This window comes from Pantherophis guttatus, chromosome 6, assembly GCF_059756535.1.
Source record: "Pantherophis guttatus breed Tessera chromosome 6, ASM5975653v1, whole genome shotgun sequence".
NCBI classification, from domain to species: domain Eukaryota; kingdom Metazoa; phylum Chordata; class Lepidosauria; order Squamata; family Colubridae; genus Pantherophis; species Pantherophis guttatus.
In genome coordinates this window covers 78,694,453-78,718,610 of record NC_142068.1, presented here as the reverse complement: position 1 = coordinate 78,718,610, position 24,158 = coordinate 78,694,453, and the positions used below count along the sequence as shown (strand labels likewise).

The following is a 24,158-nucleotide window of genomic DNA, read 5'->3' as shown; positions in this document are numbered from 1 at the left end:
TCTATTCTATTCTATTCTATTCTATTCTATTCTATTCTATTCTATTATTTGTCTGAAGTGCAAAAAATATGGTATATTTATGTGGAAGACCAAATGTTTAATTGGATATTCTGCATCAACATGATCTCTGTATATGCATAGGATGTCAGACACACAGCCTTCAAGAAATTGTATTATTTACCTGCCAGCTATAAGAGCAGGAATTTAAAGGAAAATAGACCAAGCCATTTTTTATTCCATATATCTAAACAAGATGCATGCAAAACAGTTCTAGCATTTGTTTCCAGTCAGCGATTCAGCAAAATTACATGAAGTAAAAATTATAATGCAAGCCTATATTTCCGGTACAAGCAATGATTTTTCTCATGAGGGTAGCATTTCTGTAGGTATAATGTACTGGAGGCATCATGGCAATAGTAGCTGGGTTTAAGAAAGAGGGTGGTACAATTCCTTGTCTTTAGGTCAGCACTTTTTACTTTTTTCCTTTATTTTTTCCCCCTCTTTGAGCTGAAAACTGCTAGAGAAGAGACAGGTTGCTTTTGCTGGGGAACAATACGAAATTAAGCTGAGGGCAATATGTGGTACCAAGATCATTTGTCTCAATTACCAGCTCCATATATACCTCTATTGAGTTCCATTGGCTTACTTCAAAGTCTGTAAAAATGTACGGTCTCAGACTTACTGTTGAATAGATATGTATAGGACTGCAGTTTCTTCCTCTCACCCAGTTATACAGGTGAAACTCGAAAAATTAGAATATCGTGCAAAAGTTCATTTATTTCAGTACTGCAACTTAAAAGGTGAAACTAATTCATGAGATAGACTCATTACATGCAAAGCAAGATAGTTCAAGCCTTGATTTGTCATAATTTTGATGGTTATGGCTTACAGCTCATGAAAACCACAAATTCACAATCTCAGAAAATTAGAATACTGCATGAAATCAATAAAACAAGGATTGTACATAGAACAATATCGGACCTCTGAAAAGTATAAGCATGCATATGTATTAAATACTTGGTTTGGGCCCCTTTTGCATCAATTACTGCCTCAATGCAGTGTGGCATGGATGCTATCAGCCTGTGGCACTGCTGAGGTGTTATGGAAGACCAGGATGCTTCAATAGCGGCCTTCAGCTCTTCTGCATTGTTCGGTCTCATGTCTCTCATCTTTCTCTTGGCAATGCCCCATAGATTCACTATGGGGTTCAGGTCAGGTGAGTTTGCTGGCCAATCAAGCACAGTAATCCTATGGTCATTGAACCAGGTTTTGGTATTTTTGGCAGTGTGGGCAAGTGCCAAGTCCTGCTGGAAAATGAAGTCAGCATCCCCATAAAGCTCGTCTGCGGAAGGAAGCATGAAGTGCTCCAAAATCTCCTGGTAGACGGCTGCGTTGACCCTGGACTTAATGAAGCACAGTGGACCAACACCAGCAGATGACATGGCTCCCCAAATCAACACAGACTGTGGAAACTTCACACTGGACTTCAAGCATCTTGCAGTGTGTGCCTCTCCATTCTTCCTCCAGACTCTGGGTCCTTGGTTTCCAAATGAGATGCAAAAGTTGCTCTCATCAGAAAAGAGGATTTTGGACTACTGAGCAACAGACCAGTTCTTTTTTTCTTTAGCCCAGGTAAGACGCTTCTGACGTTGTTTGTTGTTCAGGAGCAGCTTGACAAAGAATACGACATTTGAAGCCCATGTCCAGGATCTGTCTGTGTGTGGTGGCTGTTGATGCACTGACTCCAGCCTCTGTCCACTCCTTGTGAAAGTCCCCAACACTTTTGAATGGCCTTTTCCTGACAATCCTCTCCAGGCTGCGGTCATCCCTGCTGCTGGTGCACCTTTTTTTTCCACATGTTTCCCTTCCACATAACTTTCTATTAATGTGCTTTGATACAGCACTTTGGGAACATCCAACTTTTTTTGCAATTACCTTTTGAGGCTTTCCCTCCTGATGGAGGGTGTCAATGATGGTTTTCTGCACAACTATCAGGTCAGCAGTCTTTCCCATGATTGTGATTCCTACTGAACCAGACTGAGAGACCATTTAAAGGCCCAGGAACCCTTTGCAGGTGTTATGGCTTACTTAGCTGATTAGAGTGGGACACTTTGAGCCTAGAATATGGAACCTTTTCACAATATTTTAATTTCTGAGATTGTGAATTTGGGGTTTTCATGAGCTATAAGCCATAATCATTAAAATTATGACAAATCAAGGCTTGAACTATCTCGCTTTGCATGTAATGAGTCTATCTCATATATTAGTTTCACCTTTTAAATTGGATTACTGAAATAAATGAACTTTTGCACAATATTCTAATTTTTTTTTATTTATTTATTATTTATTAATTTAATTTGTATACCGCCCTTCTCCCAGAAGGGACTCAGGGCAGTGAACAGCCAAAATTAAAAAACATACAAATGCAAAAGTTAAGATAATTAAAAGAATTAAATCATTGGCTACCCAAATTTAAAACCCCAAATCCATAAAATTTAAAATCCCAATTAAAAAACCATTTAGGCTAGGCCAGCTTGATGAAATAAAAACGTCTTCAGGGCTTTACGGAAGGTCCGGAGGTCCGGGATCAATCGTATTCCAGGAGGCAGCTCATTCCACAGGGCGGGTGCCCCCACAGAGAAGGCTCGCCTCCTGGGGGCCGCCAGCCGACATTGCCTGACCGACGGCACCCCGAGGAGGCCCTCTCTGTGAGAGCGTATTGGCGGTGGGAGGTTATTGGTAGCAGCAGGCGGTCTCACAAATACCCTGGCCCTAAGCCATGGAGCGCTTTAAAGATGAGAACCAACACCTTAAAGCGCACCCGGAAGACCACCGGGAGCCAATGCAGCTCGCGCAGGAGAGGTGTTACGTGGGAACGCCACGTCGCTCCCATAATCACCCGCGCGGCCGCATTCTGCACCAGCTGGAGCCTCCGGGTGCTCCTCAGGGGGAGCCCCATGTAGAGAGCGTTACACCTGTACATTTGTTCATCTAGTCAAACAGTAAACGTGTGGGGTTTTTTTTTATTCCTACCCATCTATCCATCTATCCATCTATCCATCTATCCATCTATCCATCTATCCATCTATCCATCTATCCATCCATCTATAAGAGCCGTAGTGGCGCAGTGGTTAGAATGCAGTACTGCAGGCTACTTCTGCTGACTGCCAGCTGCCTGCAATTTGGCAGTTCGAATCTCACCACGTTCAAGACTGACTCAGCCTTCCATCCTTTCAAGGTCAGTAAAATGAGGAGCCATATCATTGGAGACAAGATGCTGACTCTGTAAACCGCTTAGAGAGGGCTGTAAAAGCACTGTGAAGCGGTATATAAGTCTAAGTGCTATTGCTATCTATCATCTATCTATCTATCTTGTGCATGTCCGTATATGAATGTACAATTTAATACATCGATCCCTATGTTTAGATATGAGCAAAACTGATAACTGAGATAATTAGATAGAATGAACATTGAAGACTCAACTAAAATATAAAACTTTTTAAAAATTCTGCAACATACCAGATGGAGAAAAGCCATTTCAGGGCAACTTGAACTTTTGCAACAACAGAAAAGAAACATTCATTTCCTTTTCCATATGCTCTAAAGACCAGGTAGTTATTCACTAGCCTCTCCTCAAAATACCCCCCACTTCTTGTATATAAAATATATTATCAATGGGATAGGTTTGGGTCTTCAGTGCTCCAAAACATCAAAAGGATTCTTTGCCAAACTCTACTTCGCTTCTCCTTTTTAACTCTACTCAATCCAGCATACCAAATAACAACAACCTTCAAGCCCTTGGGAAAAATTCGTTTATCATCATCTATAAAATACAGCATAACTTTTAGCAAGCATAATGAGATAACATTCTTCTACTTTAGGCAATCCAAACACTTTAATCTGACTCATCAAATCAGTTCCTATAATCTTAATATGCAAACAACTTTCCAAAGGTTAATTCATTTCCACCTTTGCTCTCACATTTACTTCTAGTTCTGAAATCACCCGTTTGCCTGCCTGTGGTGATATCTTTTTAGCGGTGCAAAGTAAGGTTACTGTTATTCACACATGATCCAAAGGAGATTAAACTGAACATTTAGGCCTCAGGGAGATGAATGCAGAGTTCATATGCTACCAATCCAAGTATTCCTTTTCTTTGGCATAACTATTATCATTTTCAAATGGGAGGATGAAGAGGTCTGGAAGTTATTATATAAGTGAGCATGCTCAGGAAACAACAATTTCTTAACAAGTGTAAACTCTGGTACCATTTCCTTGGTCCCAGTTTGCTTCAAAGGGCCAAATGCAAATTGATAAGTAATTCACATTTGAATGGTATAGTTCATAATTTTCCCTAAGTCAACTTGCAAGAAAGTAATTCCAGAAGCAGAGGGTGTCAACCGGTCAAAATATGGCTTCCTACACTGACCATTCCCAGAATTATTATATTTAGCCACCAAGTACAACTGCACGTTGTCCAAAATGCTGGTTTTGTCTCAATCTTTCCCATAGAAAATTGATATATATATATTCCTCTTCATGCAAAAGATGCCATTGCAATCTCTATTTGAAAGCAGGTTTTTGATTCTTTCTCTCTCCTCCTATCACATTATAACAACTACTTGAGGGAAGTACAAGCTATAGTATTTTTATCTTTTAAAAAGTGTGCACCACTCTTCCATACTTGATAAACTCAAGTATAAGTATATTCATAGTATAAAATGCGTTATTGCAAAGAGGGACCAGCCACTATCTAATGTTATGTGAAAGGCGGTATCTTTAACACTCTTTGCTACCTAACTTGGAAAAGATGCTAGACCTAGGAGGTGCTACAGTAAATTCATTACAAATGAAATTTAAAAGCAATATATCATCCATTATTGGATATTCTCAGTTTTAGGGAAGGAGTCCATGTCGCATATAAGCAGTATTTTAAAATGCACAAAGGCTCCAGACAGCAAGGTAATTGGAGGTCTGGAAGTGTGCTTATGTAAAGCTTTTCACAACCAATAATTTAATATTTTTAATAATTAAGAATAACCCCAATGTATTCTATTGAGCCTCTCTTATCAACCTTTCTCCCTCAAAAAAATAAAAATAAGATAGGTAATGTTTCTGGAAAAATGATAGTGCCATCTACTACAGTAGTCTCTTTAATTTTATTTTCCCTAATTCTTTTGTTAACATTCACCAAATCTATTCTTTTTTTTCCCTTTTTTTCATCAGCATTATCATGCGACTAATGAATTACTGATCAATTGTAGAAGGATTTTGATATTATAAGTCAGACATGTGGCAGCACTATCAGTTCTGATGAACCTGGTTAATACTTCAATCATTACTGAATTACATATGTCACTAGGAAATCCCAATAATGTAGGCTGAACTGGGAATTGAAACTTTTTTTTTTTTAAAAAATGGAAACAGTTTATCAAACCACTTCTGTATTCTTGCCAATAAAATGACTAAGGCGCGTGTTTAGCATTGAGACTTTGCACTGGAGAAAATATTCTCAGACCCCTCAGAATACCAATGATAGCCAAGAAAACAAATAAGTAAATCATTTGCACACATTAATATCTTATCTCTTGAGAAATCTATAGTGCTGGGAAGGGTAGAATGAAAGAGAAAAATATGACCAGCAACAAGGTGGATGAACTCAAATAAAACAGAAAGAGAACTAGTTGGAGAATAGATAATGCTGGAGATGGTATATCTATGTAGTCGCTAAGAGCGGAGACCAACTTGATGTCATATTCAATCAAGAACAATAAACATTTGTGTTGTAATTAAGAGTCCATCTCAACTCGAATTTATTTTAAAAATATAATCCTGAAGGCCGCATAAATAAATCTTTTATTTACAAGAAGCATTACTTCTTACATTTGTATCCTGCTGTTTCTCCAGCAGCAAAAGTATAAATAGTTCCCACAACATTTTATCCTCACAACAATATTATGAAGCAATATTGTCACCCTTAGAAGCAATTTCTGCATTCAATAAAGTATAATCTGTGGTTCAGCGTATAACGCAAACGTAAGCAGCACAGTCATTTTATGATTCAGTGTGTTGTGTGAATCCTGGCAGTTAGGTTAATTCGGTGAACTATGGTACAGATTGATCTCAATTTGAGTCCAAGACAGGCCAATCAGTGGTATCATGATCCATCAAAATATTCCAGATGGAGAAGCAAAAGAAGGTAAACAGTTCTATGATCATTTGCAATATCTTGTCAGCCCAACACACACACACAAAAGTTATGCTAATTATAAGAAACTGGGATGCCTATTGTATAAATAAAATATCATCTACAATAAAGGGAAAAAATCAATAAAGTTCTGCCAAGCAAATTCAATGTTTGCAGCAACTATTCATATCTAGTAATTTAAGAAGTAACTAAGTTCATGGGCAATTGGGCATCCCTGGACAGAAAGCACCAAATTCAAATTGACTATATGTATTTGCAAGCAAAAATGGAAAAGTTCTGATTAAATTATAGGAACAAATGAAATAACCAAACCAACAAAATATGGCCTCTTATTTTATATGATCACCTGGTGAAAGTAAAGAACAAAATTTAATGGATTAAATTTGCTATCTGAAAGTCTCAGGATTTAAATATATTATTATTATAGATGAACAAGTAAAAATATTACAAAATGCTAAAAGAAGGAAAATAGCTGTCTTGATGATACGTTGAAAAAAGCTTTTAAAAAAATAGGAGGAGCAGAAGGCAATAATGAAAAATTTACCAAGATCAAGAAGCGACAAGAAGTTATAGCTAAGGGAGCAATGGAAAAAGATTGAAGATAACATAAAATGAAAAGGACAAGAGAGTTATTTAATAAAGTTGCAGAAATCAGCGGACTTATTCAAAAGTGGGTATCATAAAAGTCAAAGAACAGAATGATCTACAGGAGAATGAAGGTGGAAAGAGTCAGTGAACAAACACCAGACATTTTAAAAAGTGAAATTTAATGAGACCTAATGTTCACAACAAAACTGCAGGAGTTGATGAGACTACTAAACTATTTAAAATTTTGCAAAATGTGGCAGCTCATGTGTTGCTTACTGTCCATTACAGAAAAAAGTAATGGTGGCCAAAGGACTGGAAAATATCAAGTTAAATTCTAGCAATAAAAAAGGAACTACTAAAAATGTCCAAATTATCCCAAAAAAAAATTGCTAGATTTTAAAATCTGGTTTTCAACAATACATAGAAGGAGAACTGCCAGATATTCAAGTTAGATTCAGAAGAGGCACCTGAGACCACATTGCTACATTACACCTGATGAATAATGGAAAAAACAAAGGAATTTCAAAAGAGAGATCTGTATTTATTTTATAGATATTTTGATTTGAGTATTGAAACCAGCAAATTATAGATAGTCCTTAAAAACATCGGTGCTGTGAACTACTTCATCTGCCTATTGAAAGATTTCTGACGATTCAGAAGAGCCAAGACAATTATAGAACTAACTGATTTGCAACAGGGAATGTTCTAAATTTGTATACTATGAACTTATTTATGAAACTTAATGCAGAACATGAACTTGGAAATAGTATTACAATACAAACATACATAAGACTAATGATAAACATATTCTCAAAACAATGGTTTTCCAAACTATAACACATGGCAATGAAAGCTGAATCATCAGAAAGCAGAATGAAAATAACTTAAATTTGCAAGAGGAAAAAAATATATTCTGGGTGAAGGAAAACCAGACTGGCTGCTAGAAGCCATAATAAAGTTTGAATATTTCTGACACATAAGAGTTGTTGGAAAAAGTTGTCTTTAAAAATCAAAGACAAATAAAGAATAGGCTAGTAGAGGACAAGGTGGTTGATACTCTTCATGATGACAAGAAGTCAAAAAAGCAGCAACTAAAAGATCCAATAAAATGATATCCATTAAAATATGGAGAATCATACCTGACTGAAGGACCACTTCATGTAGAGCTACCATTCCTAGCTGCAAAAATTCAACACAGAATTAAATTTTCCTGCATCTCTCTATTGCCATCCAGTGGCTATCTTGATTTCTGCAGCCAGATACTTATTTCAAATAATATAACGATCAATCACAGCCAGCTACCCTGTTTCCCCGAAAATAAGACATCCCTTGATAAAAAGCCCAATGGGGATTTTGAGCGCATGAGCTAAAATAAGCCTGCCCCCCCCGAAAATAAGCCCTCCCTGAAAATACTTAAACGCAGAGCTGGAAATCAGGTAAGACAGCAAGAGGATCCCCATCTTGTTCCATGCACCCCAAAATAATAAGACCTCCCCAAAAATAAGGCCAAGCACTTATTTCAGGGTTCAAAATAATATAAGACAGGTTCTTATTTTCGAGGAAATACGGTACTCTCCCAAAGTCACACAAGGAACTTAATATAGCTAACTGGAAATTTAAACCTGGTTTTCTAGAGTCCTCGTGTAACACATAAGATATTACTCCCATGTTGGGTTTAGGTTTATAACTGTGGCTAGTGTTTAAGGAAAGCCTTTGTGTGTGACTCTCCTCTGATACGTTTTCTGAGGCCATCATCACAAGTCAAAATGACATTCTTTCCAAAGAGAAACTGGGCTATAACTCACTGGTACAAAGAAGTGTGCTTGGTTTCTGTTGCTTTTGGACTCAACCTGCTTTTCCATCCCATGACAAGGAATAGCTTAATCAATCTGTCATCCAGCCTTATCCCTTATTTAGCCTTCCAGAAACAGAGAACCCTCGTTTCTTTTAATGTCTGGTGTTATTACACCATCCTCTATTCACCCCAACGCTAAGAATAGTTATGCAGGACGATTCTGAATGATGGGCTCTAGCAACCAAGGATGGGGAATAACAACTAAGGTAGCTGTGAACTTCATAACCTGGGGAAAAAGCAGACATCTCCTTTGAGTATGAAAGAAACAGGAACAGTGAGAAATGTCAGTTCTCGGGGATCGTCACCCAGCCTGAGAAAAACACACCTGATCCAAGAAGCATTACTGTTCAGGGTTTGGTCCAGTGAAAACAACTGTAGGGCTCAAGGGGGTGTGGCAAATCACAGAAACCTTAGCAACTTCATTGCAGCTTTGGAATATGTCTAGAAGGTGGCAGAAAAACCACCCTTTCCCATCAAGACCTGTTGTGCTGCTTCCTATTTCAAGACCTCTTTTCCCCATCAATAACTTTTCCTTGAGGTGTACTTTCAAATAGATGTGGTCCCAAAGATACAAAGACGTCCCTTGGGAATAAAAACAAAATCTACAAGCAAGGGACCTGATCCATTAGGAAGGCAGCTCCAGTGAAAGGGCAAAGTCACCTGGCCAGAACGACAATTAGTTTTAGTTGTGATAAACTAATTTAGACAGAGAAATTATGTTCCCAGCTGCCACCACCAGTTTAACAACTGCCACCAAGTAAAATTAGATTGGTGTTATAATCTTTCCACCACTGAAGGTCTATCCAGAGTACAGTGTTTCATTGTTTTCAAGAGGATCCTCTTAAGCATATCACATTGTTAAGGACTTTGAAGCTGCAGCATTAAGAGGGGTTCTTCTAACCATCTTTAAAAGCTCAGGAACCCTCCGACTCTTTTGCATCTGACCATCTTATCTGCCAAGCTTCAACTTTTTAGCTAAACAATTGTGCCAGCTGTTTGGATGCTACATTTCATGCCTTTAGTCTGCAACCCCCTGGGTCTTTTTACAGCTGGACCACTTCTTAATATAGAACTGTTGTTGCCAGTAGTGGAGGAAAGGAACACATTTTATTCAGGAAATGTTTAAAACCCAGCCTGAACAAAAGGGGAAGAAACAGGATTTGCCAACCCCACGCATCTCTTAAATATTTCCAATATCATTGATTTCACTGCATCCAAATTCCAACTTTTGCAGTTCTCTTCCTTGCCTCCAAACAATTTCCGAGCAGCTACTAAGTCAAAAGAACTGAAGGAAAGAAACTAACCCCCAAGCATGTTTAATCCAAACTTAAATTCCAGTAACACCCCTTACCACAAGGAAGAGAAGCCTGAATTAAATCTATTCCCTAGGCACAGAAGGAAGAAGGAACAAACACATTTTTTTTAAAAAAAAGTTCATTTTCTTTGGTTTTGCTGGGCAAATCCTTTTATTTTTGCGATGTCGGTGGTACCCTGCCGCGCACCTCCTTCCCTCCCACCCCAATTTTACGCTGTCAGGCACAGCCTTTATAAAAAAAAATTAATCTGTGTTCGGTATTAGTGATTTAATGTAAGCCGACTGCTTTGATTTCATTATTTTGGGTTTTTCGGGTTGAGTTCGCTGATGCTGCCCGGGAGCCATTCATAAGCCCTACCAGCAATAATCTTGAAATCTCATGTTTACTTGGAAACAAGTCCCTTGTGGAGCCCAAGCTTTACTCCCTCGTGGGTTTTAGGACTGCGCACGAGGAAGGAATAACAGGAAGGTACCTGCTTTGGAAAAGGTAGTAAAAAAAAAAATAAATAAAAATCCGCCCACCTTGTGCCAGACTTACTCGGAAGTAGCAAACCTTACTTGCGCGTTCAAATCTCTCCAGGAAAGCGGATCGGGTTGCCTACCCAGTTCTATCGTCGCCGTCTCTCCTTCCGAAGAAAAAAGCCCGTTTCAAACGGCAACTTCCAACAATTACTGTGGTTATCCATCGCTTGTGGGGGGGGGGGAGAGGTCCGTTATTAAACCACCACCACCCCTCCCCGAAGCCGCTGAGCTCTATCGCCGATGAACGAACCGCCCCAAAAGCAGCAGGTTAAAAGCCTCGAGCCCGGGGCGCGTCCCGAAAGACGCCCGCTTTTAAACTCTTCCCGCGAAGCGCCAGCGAAAAGAGAAGCGAAAAGGGGAACTCGCGCCTTACCTGACGGGCAAACCTTGGGCTGAGGGTGAAGCGCTTCCCCGAGTCTGGCGGCCGGGCGAGAGAAAAGTCCGGAATCCACGCCGGCGAAGAAGGTCGAGGGAGCGGTGCAAACAAAAAAAAAGAAGAAGAAGAAGAAGAAGAAGAGAGAAAGAGGTTGCGGGCACGACGGGCGCCGCCGCCGCCAGCGCGGGAGCGCCTTCGCCCTCCTTCCCGCCGCGTCACCTGCCTCGGCTCGGCTCGCCCGCCGTCCGCTCTCCAAGCTCGCCTTCGCCTGAGAGGAGCCTGCCGCAGAGCGCCGCCCCACTGCCCTGCCTTGCCTTGCCTTGCCCTGCCCTCCCCTCCTCTCTCTCTCTCTCTCTCTTCCCCGCTCCCCACCACCTCGCCCGCGTCCTGCCGCGAGACTCCCCCCCCCCTTCGGGCGTCCGCCGGCTCCTCTTTGCCGGAGGGAGCGGACCAACTTTGGGCGCGCGAGGAAAGAAAGAGGAGACGGGCGCGTGGCGAGAGGGCGAGGCGGCCGCCGCCGTTTCTCCCCCCCCTCTCCCCGCCCCACGCGGGGCTGGCCTTGACGAAGGGCGCGCTCTCCGCTCTCCCACTCCTGAGGGGGAGCAAAACCAGGCGTCACACAGCCCGAGTTGGAAGCCCGCCGCGCGGCTTCTGAGGCGGCTCATACGGGGCGCACGCGGGTGGCGGTGACAGCGGCGACCACCGCCTCATTGTTTTCAGGCGGGTGGAGGAATGACTTATTTCAGCGCTGCGAGAGCTGAACCGGCTTCCCTTGGACTGACGCGCCCGCCGCGGGACTCGCTGCTCGGGCGAGTCCCTGCAAAAAAAAATCCCCTTAAGTCAGGAGGAAGCGGCGAAGGAGAGCCAAGCGCGCTCCTGCGGCGGCGAGAAAACAGCTCGGAACGGAGCTCCCCCACGTCAGCCCTGGAATTGCTGCTTGCCGGCCCCGGAGGACGAAAGAAACGGGAAGGCTCCGCCGTGGGGACTTTCCAGGGAACTCTTTGGAACGAGGGGCTGTTTTTGCTTTTTTTCCCCCCCCCGCCTCTTCCTTTAAGGATTTTGGAAATTGGGTGGGGGGAGTTGAGGACCGCTCCAAAGTAATTCAGCAGACGTCCTCCTCTCGGAGAAAAGCAGCGGCTGCTGAATCGGTTAAAAGTAATCGTGGGTCCGGCTCTCACCCTCCGCTTTCTTGCGCAGCAGAGTTGTGGAGCAAGGGGTCTCCAACCTTGGCAACTTTTAAGCCTGGTGGACTTCAACTCCCAGAATTCCCTAGCCAGCAAAAGCAGCAGCGTTGTAGAGCAAGGGGTCTCTCCAACCTTGGCAACTTTTAAGCCTGGTGGACTTCAACTCCCAGAATTCCCCAGCCAGCAAAAGCAGCACCATTGTAGAGCAAGGGGTCTCTCCAACCTTGGCAACTTTTAAGCTGGTGGACTTCAACTCCCAGAATTCCCCAGCCAGCCAAAGCAGCAGCATTGTAGAGCAAGGGGTCTCTCCAACCTTGGCAACTTTTAAGCCTGGTGGACTTCAACTCCCAGAATTCCCCAGCCAGCCAAAGCAGCAGCATTGTAGAGCAAGGGGTCTCTCCAACCTTGGCAACTTTTAAGCCTGGTGGACTTCAACTCCCAGAATTCCCCAGCCAGCAAAAGCAGCACCATTGTAGAGCAAGGGGTCTCTCCAACCTTGGCAACTTTTAAGCCTGGTGGACTTCAACTCCCAGAATTCCCCAGCCAGCAAAAGCAGCAGCGTTGTAGAGCAAGGGGTATCTGACCTTGGCAACTTTTAAGCCTGGTGGACTTCAACTCCCAGAATTCCCCAGCCAGCTTGGCTTTGCTTTGCTGGCTGGGGAATTCTGGGAGTTGATGTCCACCAGGCTAAAGCTGGCTGGGGAATTCTGGGAATTGAAGTCCACTAGGCTTATAAATTGCCAAGGTTGGAGGCTCCTGCTGTAGTCTATTGTCGCCCCCCTCCCCCTTTGAAGTAGAATTGCTCAGCTCTGCTACCTTTCCCCTCCTGCCTTGCTGAAACCAACCAGGTAAACCTCTCCGGCAAAGGGAGACCTGACCCAGTACTGTAGATGTGTGTGCACAGGTATGCGTGCCTGGGAGAAAGATCAGTGGAAGAAAAAACATTACTTTAGTGCCTTAGGAGAGGAGCAGGCAAGAAACTTAGAAATGAACATCTGGCTCTGGAGAAACGGGACCCGTTGAATTTCTGGCTGGCACTGACTTCATTTGAGGCTGCTCTAACCTCTGGAGAACACAACATTAAGCTGCGTGGACTTCAACTCCCAGAATTCCCCAGCCAGCAGGATCCACACAGATTAAAAATGGTCAAGGTTGAGAAAAGGCTGCTCTTCAGATGTAGAGGATCACAACTTAACAATTGTTCAGGCAACAGAGCTCTTGGTTGGAGAACCTGCTGTATGCTATAACTGGTCTGATAAGATCCTGATTTCTGTAACTTCAGAGTTACAGTAGTGGCCAAAATTGTGGAAACCTTTTGGGAAAAGTGTAGCCCAGACCTTAAACCAATTGAAAATCTATGGAGCTGACTAAAGAAACTTAGTCAGAAGCGACCCAGCAATAAAACCCAGTTAATAGAAGCAATCATTCAATCTTGGTTTCACATTATAACAGCTACAGAACTAAAAGATTTGGTTGACTCCATGGGAAGATGTTGTAAGGCCATAATTCATGCTAAAGGTTACCCAACTAAGTATTAACTGACATGGTGTTAATTTTTGTATATCTCATTTTTTCTATGGTGATAATTTTTGTATATCTTGTTTTTTCTACGTGTTTCATTTTCTTCTTTATACTGTAACTGCTATTCTAATAGCAAATCATAAAAGTTATTGCATTACATTCTTGATTAAATTATCTTTCCATCGATATATAATTTTATGGTACTACTCAAAAAAAAAAAGTGGTGTTATTAGCTAGTTTTAGAAAATACACTTTTCCCAAAAGGTTTCCACAATTTTGGCCACTACGGTATGTGAAGAAAACAGATTTCATTGAGCTCATCTCAGATTAGCAGACTGCAAGTGCCTCTGAACATATCACTTTTGAAAAAAAAAAAAACATTGCTGGATTCTTTTCCTGGGATAATGACTACACTGACTATTTCATTTCTGGGGTATCCTAATGTAAAGTTCCATTGACTTTTTCAAAAATGATTTCTCTTTGTCCCTATTCACCTGCAAAATAAATAAATATTGAGTGGCTGCCGCCTCCTCTTCTTAATTCCTCTTGAAAAGGACATTCAAAATGGCAGAAGTTTTCTATGGGATCTCTCTCAAGAGGTCCTTTCCCTTGGAATGCTCGGGAAATGACCCTATAGATTTCCATTCTTATTCTGTTCCCTGGTTTTAAAAAGATGATATATAAAATCTAATGGTTTAATAATATTGGGTGGCCTGTAAATACAGTCGATAAAGAAATATAAAATAAACAATACTTGTATTAAAATACAAATAGATTAAACTATTAATTAAGAATCTGGAGGTTGACTTAAAACTTGCTAAAATAAGGGGTTTCCCTCCCCTCATTAGTGATCGGAAGAAAATCGTACCGGGGTGAGTTCTACTTACCTTTACTACTGGTTTGCAATGGGGCTGCATGCGCAGAAACTTCCTAATGAAGTCCGGGTTGGTGGGCGGAGCCTCCCGCCAATTTTACTACCGGTTCTTGTGAACCGGTCCAAAACAGGCAACCCACCACTGAATTGTACTGGAATGAAATATGCTGACTGGATTACTGACCTCAATTCTGCCTTTGTTCCAGTTACATGCTTTCCCTTCAAGAAAGTCCTGAGGTGTCTCCACACCTTTGGATGCTGTCAAAAACTCAGATAAAATACTATTTTAACACCTGTATAACTGAGGACAACATCAGCATGTCTCGTATGTAGGCTGGGAAAGACACAAAGGTAGGGGGGAAAAAACTTGTGAAGGTGGATATAGGTGCCATGCCAAGATGCAAGTGGGGAAAAGGCCACTGTCATGCCAAATAGTGCTGTCATGATGTCATAGTGGCCTGCTCCTTATAGGCCATTTGCCTGGTTTTCTCCTCCTCTGTTTTACTGATGTCCTCAGCCATCCTGGAAACAGGATCAGCTAGCCAAACTCTTCCTGAAGCAAATCTACCGCTTGCATGGAGTACTGTGCAGAATCATCTCGGAGAAAGGGGTCCAGTTCACGGCTAAGTTCTGGAGGGAGCTTTTGCGATCCATTGGGTTGCCCCAAGGCCTTAGCTCAGCTTTCCATCCAAGCACCAATGGAGGGGTAGAGAGACTAAACACCATGGTAGAACAGTACCTGAGGTGCTACGTGAACTACCAACAATCTAACTGGGCAGACCTGCCATTCGCAGAGGTGGCCTACAATAATGCTATTCACAGTAGCACGGGATTAACCCATTTCAAAACAGTAAGCGGTATGGACTTCCTCCCAATGCCGGAATACCCAAGAAAACCCCCCTCCTCAGTCAGTTTAACTGATTGGCTGTCAACGCTAAAAGCAGCTTGGGAAAACGTCAAGAAAGTGCTAGCTAAAACGGTGCAGACCTATAAGCAACAGGCAGATAAACACCGAGCCCCACAATGGCCATTCCAGGTGGGGGAGAAGTCTACCTCTCTACCAAATACTTAAGACTAAAGTTCCTCAGCAAGAAGCTGGTACCTAAATTCATGGGGCCATGAATAGGAGACTTTAATTTCAGGACTCTACCTATTTTTCCTATGTTCCTCCTCTCAATTCATATTGGCAAGGAATTAAAGAAGCATGGAAAGACTTTAGACCAGAAATTATTCCACTGGCAGGACAATGTATCTAGCTTAGTCTTACAGAAAAGTAAAGCTGGCTAATGATTACCACCCTCCTCTGTCCAGAGGAGGAGAGAAGGAAAGTGATTGACATGGACAAATGTAGCAGAAAGTGGCAAATATAGGCACCCTATGAGATGATATCCTTCCACCTTGTCTGAAACCCAAAGAGAAGTTGATGTCAAAAAAAAAAGTGAGGAGGGGATGAGTTTGAAAGGAACTCAGAAACCCAAGAGCTGATGGGGAAGAGAAATGATGGGAAAGAAATGACTTCAGTGGAAACTTGCTAAGCAGGGCTGTCCACAAAATGTAATAAAAATGTTGAGATGGTGGCTGGTCCACTCTCCAAATTCAATGGATGGATGTTGATTTAGTAGAAGTTTTGGAATCTTCAAATGGGCTACAATAGTTCAACTATAATGTCCTATCATATTTCTCAATTTTAGCAACCGGTTCCTTGGTTGTGAGCTCTGTGCCTTGCTTTTTTTTGCTTTTTTTCTGCCTCTGAAACTTCTGAAACTCTGTTTCAGAAAAAACTTTTTTTCCTGCCTCTGAAAGCCTCCGAAACAGAGTTTCAGAAAAAAAGCCTCTGAAGCTCTGTTTGGGGGCTTCTTTTCTGAAGCTTCTTTTCTGATGCTTTTTTCAGCCTCTGAAACCTTCCTTTGAGAAGCTGGGTGGGGCTACATTTGGAGTGTTGAGGATCCACAGATCTAGCCCAATAACTCACAGGATAACCAGACAATCGGTATATTCAGTTTATTCATACATAGGGTATATTTCAGGTTCAAGCATATATTGATCTCTACCTGATCTTCTCATGGGGTCATGGCTGGAACTGGCTCCTGCCCAGGTGGCAACCTTATATACCCAAGGGGAGGAGTCAGGGGTAAGGTGAGGTAAGGGGTAGTGGTCTTGGATGGTTTAACCCTTGCTAGACTGGTATGGGAAGCTGCACAGGAGTTAGACATTTTAACTGACAGGGAGAATAAAATGCACCCAGATTTTCACCCTCTTTTTTGTGGGGGAAGGTGCGTTTTATACTCTGAAAAATACGGTAGTTCTATAAACTGAATTTCAAATTGATCCTTTTACAGTGCCTTAAATGTTTTATTCTGTTTCTCCTCCTTTTCCATAGCCTCTTTTTTGCTTTCATTTCTGGGTTTACTTCTGTCCTAGGGAAAAGGAAGAAATAACATTTTCCTGGGCTTCTTGGATTCCAGCACCTTTGTCAAGCTGTCTTCACTGCCTTCTGGTCTTGTTCTCCAAAAATGCAGCTCTTTCCACCATCCAATTCACTCAGCTGATCTTTTTTTAGATCTTGCTTGCTCCTGCTGGATCTCCAACTACGAATTCCTCCTCCTTGAAACAATCAATTTCCCCAATACCCACCATACCAAAGAATGCCCATCAATCTCTTCTTCAGTTACTTAATGTCTCTTTTATATATTTACAGCTATGCAGCTGGGAGGGGGTGTAATTAAACACAGAGCTATCTCAGTAACAACATAACATTGTACGGAACAGCTCCTCAAATATTGGAACATAGCAGTGTTCCAATATTTGAGGGGCTGTCACAAAGAAGAGGTGATCAGCCATTTCTCCAAAGCACTAGAAGGCAGGACAAGAAACAATGGATGGGAATTAATCAAGGAGAGAAGCAACTTAGAAATAAGGAGAAACTTCCTAACAGTGAGAATAATTAACCAATAGAATGGCTTCAAGAGAAGAGAAGAGAAGAGAAGAGAAGAGAAGAGAAGAGAAGAGAAGAGAAGAGAAGAGAAGAGAAGAGAAGAGAAGAGAAGAGAAGAGAAGAGAAGTTGGAAGGGACCTTGGAGGTTTTCCAGTCCAGCCCCCTGCTCAGAGGTGGATTTCACATATTTTTACCACCGGTTCGCCCCCATGGTGCACACTTACTTTGTGCGTGAGTGCCTTCCACGCATGCGCCTGGCCTTCCATGCATGGGCTTTTCTCGGGCCTACCCGCAGTCGCCGCTACCAGTTCGCTCAAACAGGTCTGAACCGGCTGAATTCCACCACTGCCCCTGCTCAAGCAGGAGAACCAGGAGGGAAATGTAAAATTTGTTACTACCGGTTCTGTGGGAGTGGCTTGGTGGTGGGGGTAATGTGACTGGGTGGGCGTGGCCAACTTTTTTTTTTTTTTTTTTTTTTACTTTTCAAAGCATTTTTTCTACAACCTCGGCCGAAGAGGTTGCAAAAAAATGCTTTGAAAAGCCTCTGCCAATCAGGCAACTCAGCTGGGATCGTCAGAGAGGCTTTTTAAAAAATGCTTTGAAAAGCCTCTCTGACGATCAGGCAACCCAGCTGGGATCGTCAGAGAGGCTTTTCAAAGCATTTTTTTTACCACCTCTTTGGCCTTTTTACCAGCTCTTTTGCTACCAGTTCTTTGAACCACCCGCTGCCATCGCTACCGGATCGGGCGATCCGGTCCTCACTCGGAGCATTTCACCCCTGAGGAGAACCTATACCATCTCAGACAAGTGACTGTTCAGTCTTTTTCTTAAAAACCTCCAGTGATGGAGCGCTCAGGATTTCTGGAGGCAAGCTATTTAACTAGTTAATTGTCCTCACTGTTAGGAAGTCCTAATTCCAAGTTACTTCTCTCCTTGTTTAGTTTCCAATCATTGTTCCTTGTCTTGTCCTCTGGTGCTTTGGAGAATAATTTAACCCCTTCTTCTTTGTGGCAGCCCCTCAAATACTGAAATACTGCTATCATGTCACCCCTAATTCTTCTTTTCTTTAGATTAGCCAGACCCAAAATCTGCAGCCATTCTTCATATGGTTTAGTCTCCAGACCTTGGATCATCTTAATTGTCTCTGAACTTTTTCCAAAGTCTCAACATTTCTTTTGTAGTATGGTGACCAAAATTGGTTGCAGTATTCCAGGTGTGGTCTTACTTTATTTACTAGTAAAATGGCACTAATTGAAATTGTGGGTACTCCAGCACTGGAGGCTTTTAAAATGTCAGGGTGGCAATTAATCCCATTCTGCTTTTGGGTAATTGCACTTGATTAGAGAACGGATCTGTTGCTAGTTTGGTTATCCTGGTTAGGCCCATATATAAGAGACTGTAGGCTTTCTTGTAATAGTAATATTTATTTCTTTTCTTCCTCAGGAACACAATTAGACAGGCACTAATCTGGGAGGAGCAAGAACTTATATACAGAGAAGGCGGGGCTAATGGTAAGTACTAACCAATGGTAAGTGACACAATGACATCACACAATGACATATAAACAAGCACACATATTTACAGATATCAGGTTAGGTATTTTCATCTGTAACAAATCCCCCTCTAAAATACCTAACTAATGGTGGGTTATTAAGATTATATATGCACATCAAGTTTGGAAGTCAAATACATATGTTGTTTGGTTGGCAATGGCTTAGTGAGGATATCAGCAATTTGTTCACTAGTATTGCAATGGATAGCTTTAATAAATCCTATACTTGACAGTTGTCTTACATGTTTATATTTTATATCGATATGTCGAGATCGTTGACCTATTGCTTCGGAAGCTGATATATCAATTGCTGCCTTATTGTCCTCATTGATAATAATTGGATAAACAGGTTCATCCCACACATTGGTTAACAAGTCATCGAACCAAGTTAGATTGTTGACCGCTTTGGATAAACAAACATATTCGGCTTCCGCTGTGGAAGTGGCAATTAAATTCTGTTTGCCTGTGTACCAGTGCACCGCACAGCCATTTATAAGAAAAACATATCCAGAAGTACTTTTTCTGGTTTTTGAATCAGTAGCCCAATCAGCATCAGCGTAGCAGGTCAAAGTTGGTTTTTCAGAAATGAATGGTTCTAAGAATAAGCACATATCAATGCTAGACTTTAGATATTTTAGAATCCTCTTAATTCCTTCCCAGTGGTATGAGTTAGGATTGCTTACATGTCTTGACAACAAATTTACAGCAAGGGTGATATCAGGCCTGGTCCAATTAGATATGTATAATAAGGACCCAATAATTGATCGATATAACGTGTTATCCTTGAATGGTTCGTACTCATTATACACATTCCTATAAAAATCAGTTGACATAGGAGTATCACAAATTTTTGAATTAATTAAATTACATTTTTGTATGAGTTCCATAATCTTGTCTTTCTGAGATAATTTGAACCCCTTATCTGTTTTGTCAATTTGGACTCCTAGATACTTATTTACCTTTCCTAATATTTTTAAGTTGAAATTTTTGCCTAGTTGTTCAGCGAAATTATCACATTTAATTTTGTCGTGTCCAAAATACAATATATCATCAACATAAATCAAAACATATTCAATAGAATCATTATTTATAAATTCGTTGGATAGGAATTCCGACCCCCTGTCAGTCATTATTTGTTTGATTTTGGTATTGTATTGTGTTTCTACCATTTTAAAGAACTCCTTAAATTTTTTGAAAACCTCACTTTTGTGGTTAAGGGTGTATACAAAACCAAATCTACTATAGTCATCGACTATGGTCAGGAAGTATCTTTTTTTGTATTTAATTGAAGGTTTTAATGGGCCTACTACATCCATATGAATTAGTTGAAAGGTTGATTGTGTGGTGCGGGTGGCTTTTTTGGGTTTTGGCTTGTTTTTAATTTTGGAAGAATTGCATACAGAGCATTCTAAGTAATTTTTACAGTTCTTTATTTTTAAATCTTCGGAACACTCTAACATTTTTCGTATGACTGGAAAGCTCGCGTGTCCTAGCTTTCTGTGGAGTAAGTGACTACAATTATCGTGAATAGGTTTCCCATTGTTTAAATTTTCAGACATATTAGTATCAGTGTTTGATGCATTCTTATCATTATTTTCATCATGGCTATCTGAATTTGGTTTTTTGTTTCTTAATTGATAGTTTGCATAGACTAGTTCGTTATCTTGTGGCAGTAGGTATGTTAGTCCATCATTTGTAAATAGTTTACCTATGTTTCTGTTGTTCTTAGTCATGAATACCTTTCCACCTCTGAAAGTGGTTTCTATTGCATTGTCTAAGCTTAACTTTAGGGTTGCCAATATGTTATTTGGAATTTCGGGCACAAATAGTACCCCCTCTATTTTTCCTATACCTTTTATATGCGTGTCTCCTATTCCTCTCACTAGGACTCTATTTTGGTTTGCTACTTTAATATAATATTTCTTTTCAGTGAAGTTACTTAATATTTCTCTATTATGAGTTGTATGGCATGTGGCTCCTGAATCTATGAGCCAGGTGTTGAGTGAATCAGATATCAAAGTGTTATTATTTCTTATTCCATATAGTGATCCTTTCTTATTTTCTCTAGGGTTATTTCTGTATGTTTGTCTTTCTCTAGAGTGTGGTGATTCTCTTCTCTTATACCTGTAATCTGGGGAGGTTCTGTCTAAAAAGTGTATTCTTCTATCCTTGTGTTTATATGAGTCACTGTATCCTATATTCTTGGGACAGTCTCTACTCTGATGTCTTTCAGATCCACATGTGAGACATTCATGTGGGTATCTGTCTCTGGCCCTGAAATCAGTCCTTCTTTGATTTCTACCTTCTCTTTGTTGTGTATATCGCTCTCTTCTAAGTCTATCTTCAGTAATAAGCTTATTGGTAAGGTTTTCTAAAGTAATTTGCTCTATACTTAGGTTATCTATTAGTGTAATGTAGTTATCCCAGCTGTGATCTAGTGAGTTAATTATAATGCTTTTCATGGTGTTGTCAGAAATGGTTTCTCCCCTTTGAATAAGGTCTGCTCTTACAGCGTTTAAATTCAAGATATGCTCACTCATGGATGTATCATGTTTTAGTTTGGCAGAATAGAATTCCCTAGAGATTTTTGTGGTAGTGGCTACATTTTTGCTATAGAACAGTCTGAATAATTTTTGATATACTTCAAATACAGTTAAATTATGCTCTATACTGGGGAGTATACTTGGGGAAATAGAAACAATTAACATATAGTATGCTTTGTGGTGGAGGCAGTCTATTTCATAGGTCCAAGGCTTATTTGGTGGGTTATCAATAAAAAATAAAACATTTTCTTTCATATATACAATCTGTAAACACTGATCCCATTCCATTAAGTTGCTTCCATCTAATTTCAATTTTATAAAGTCTGGAGGTATTGTCCCTGAGTGTAGTGAGGTGTTATTCATGTTTAGTAGCTGTCCATGATTTAAGACCTTAGCATACTCACAATAAGGCCTGGGTATGGTAGATGTATGTCTGTATTTACTTATCTCTATGTTGCGCTGACTTGTATTTATGTTTCCTTCTTCTTTCTTTGCAGGCTCGTTCTGGGCATGCTCAGTCCTCATTTTTCTCCAGCAGTCGATGAGGGAGGTTCCTGTGTCTGCAGCTCCTGGGGTGAAGTCCCAGACGGCCTTCTGTTGCTCTGCTTTGTTTCCGGAGGGCCTCTGGTGACTGAAGAATGCCTGGGGTGCTGCTCTGCTCATCGGGGAGTCTTCTCTGAGGTCGTCAGTAAGTGGAGCTTGAGGCGGGCCGCCATTGCCAATGGAGCCGGGTTGTTCAGGGAGCTGCTCTTCAGTAGGTAAGTATGATTGCCAGCTTGTCTTTCTTCGGGTGGCTAGGCCTTTCTTTAGACAGTCTATTTCTTTTTGGCCTTTGGTAGATGGTAGTTTAGAATTTTCTATTTCATTTTCTGGTTGTTTGTTTGGTATTGTTAGTTTAGTCCCGAGTGCTGCAGTTAGCACCTGTATAGCATTGTCTATTTCTACTTCAGTAGGTTGAGCTTTGTTTTGTTTAAATAATTGTTTTTTATTTGTTTTTGGACTCGGGTAATCATCTTCTTGGTAGGTTTTGTTTTTTATTTCGTAGTTTGAGGTTTGGAATTCTTTTAGTAATTGGTCAGGCATTTTAGAGGTATTAGGTGGGTAAGATGGCTGCCATGAAAAAGGCGGGAAGCTGTCGCCATCTTTGGTGTCATTTTTGAAGTCAGGGGTTGAATTTCTTACCTTGCAGTTTTCTTGTTTGTTATTTTCGTTATCTGCTGCTGTTCCGTGGTCGTTTATTATGCTGCGGATTTTCACAAGCAGATTTGATTCAGCTGTAGTTGTTTCTATTAATTCTAGTATTTTTCTTTTTACCTCATCTTCTTTGTTTGGTGTTAGCAGTTCATTTTCTTGTAATTGCGTTTGTTTCTTAATATTTTCAAGTGGTGTATATTTGTCAGGAGTTAGTTGAGCTGCCATTCTTTTCGTTATGTATCTGGTGGCAGGTCTTCTTTTGTCGTTATGTGAGTCTTGCATCTTTATGTTCGGTTGGGCCTACCAAACCATCCTCTGCTACCAATTTGTTGCTAGTTTGGTTATCCTGGTTAGGCCCATATATAAGAGACTGTAGGCTTTCTTGTAATAGTAATATTTATTTCTTTTCTTCCTCAGGAACACAATTAGACAGGCACTAATCTGGGAGGAGCAAGAACTTATATACAGAGAAGGCGGGGCTAATGGTAAGTACTAACCAATGGTAAGTGACACAATGACATCACACAATGACATATAAACAAGCACACATATTTACAGATATCAGGTTAGGTATTTTCATCTGTAACAGGATCGTGGCCTTTCCTTGCAAGTATACCTTAAGAAAAATAAAACCGAGATATATTCTAATAAACACATTTTATTATAAAGAAGTAAAAACAGTCTTACTAGCTAATGATTACATCTTGGCAGCATTCCTGCCGGACCTCTTGGCAGGCAAACAAAGAAAGATAGAAGAAAGTGAAAGAATGTGGACATGCGCAGTTAGCTTAGAGATAAGAGTTCTGATCAGCTACGGTAAGTCTTAGAGTTCAAGCATAGCTGGCAAATACAAAAACACAGTGACATAAGAAGAGACTGGACAGCCACTTATCTACAGTAGAATGGTATAGCACAATGATGGCTAACCTTTTCCGGACCAAGTGCCCAAAGTGCGCATGCACGCAATAGCATGCACACGCACCCAAACCCCCAAAATGCAAAGCACATGTGCCCCCCCATGCATGTGCCGCACCTCCACACACATGCGTGTGCAGCCCCCCACATATGTCCCGTGCATGCCCGTGTGGCCTTCCTGCATGCACCCTGTGCATGCATGTGCACCCCCTGCAGGCACCCCATGCATGTGCACACAGCCCCCCGCACACCCTCCATGCATGCATGCGTAACTCCCTCACATGAGCCCTGCCCCCCTCACGCATGCTCAGCAGAGACCTGATGATCAACTGGCCGGCGGGAGGCATGCACGCATGTATGGCATATCTGAACTTGGGCGATGGTTTATGTGCCCACAGAGAGGGTGCTGCGTGCCACATGTGGCACGCATGCCATAGGTTCACCATCATGGGTATATCGTCTCCTGTTTGAGCAGGGTTTTGGATTAAAAGACATCCAAGATCCCTTCCAGCTTTGTTATTCTGTTATAACACCAGAACTTGATTTTAACCTTGAGGTCACTGCAGTACTCAAATT

The 24,158-nt window shown here is 41.2% G+C and overlaps 1 protein-coding gene and 1 long non-coding RNA gene across 2 annotated transcripts in view; one reads left to right on the top strand and one right to left on the bottom strand.

Annotated features, from left to right (window-relative positions):
• Positions 1-11,347, bottom strand: part of CDH23 (cadherin related 23) — a 635,835-nt gene extending 624,488 nt beyond the window's left edge. The window contains exon 1 of the mRNA XM_087872188.1: positions 10,862-11,347. The gene's annotated coding sequence lies outside the window, so the exon portion shown is untranslated. The remainder of the gene's footprint in view (positions 1-10,861) is intronic.
• A 7,471-nt stretch (positions 11,348-18,818) lies between these two features.
• Positions 18,819-23,155, top strand: LOC148113165 (uncharacterized). Its single transcript, XR_015728527.1, has 3 exons — positions 18,819-18,889; positions 21,971-22,231; positions 23,085-23,155. It is a non-coding gene; the product is annotated as an uncharacterized LOC148113165 (long non-coding RNA).
• The last annotated feature ends 1,003 nt before the right edge of the window (positions 23,156-24,158 follow it).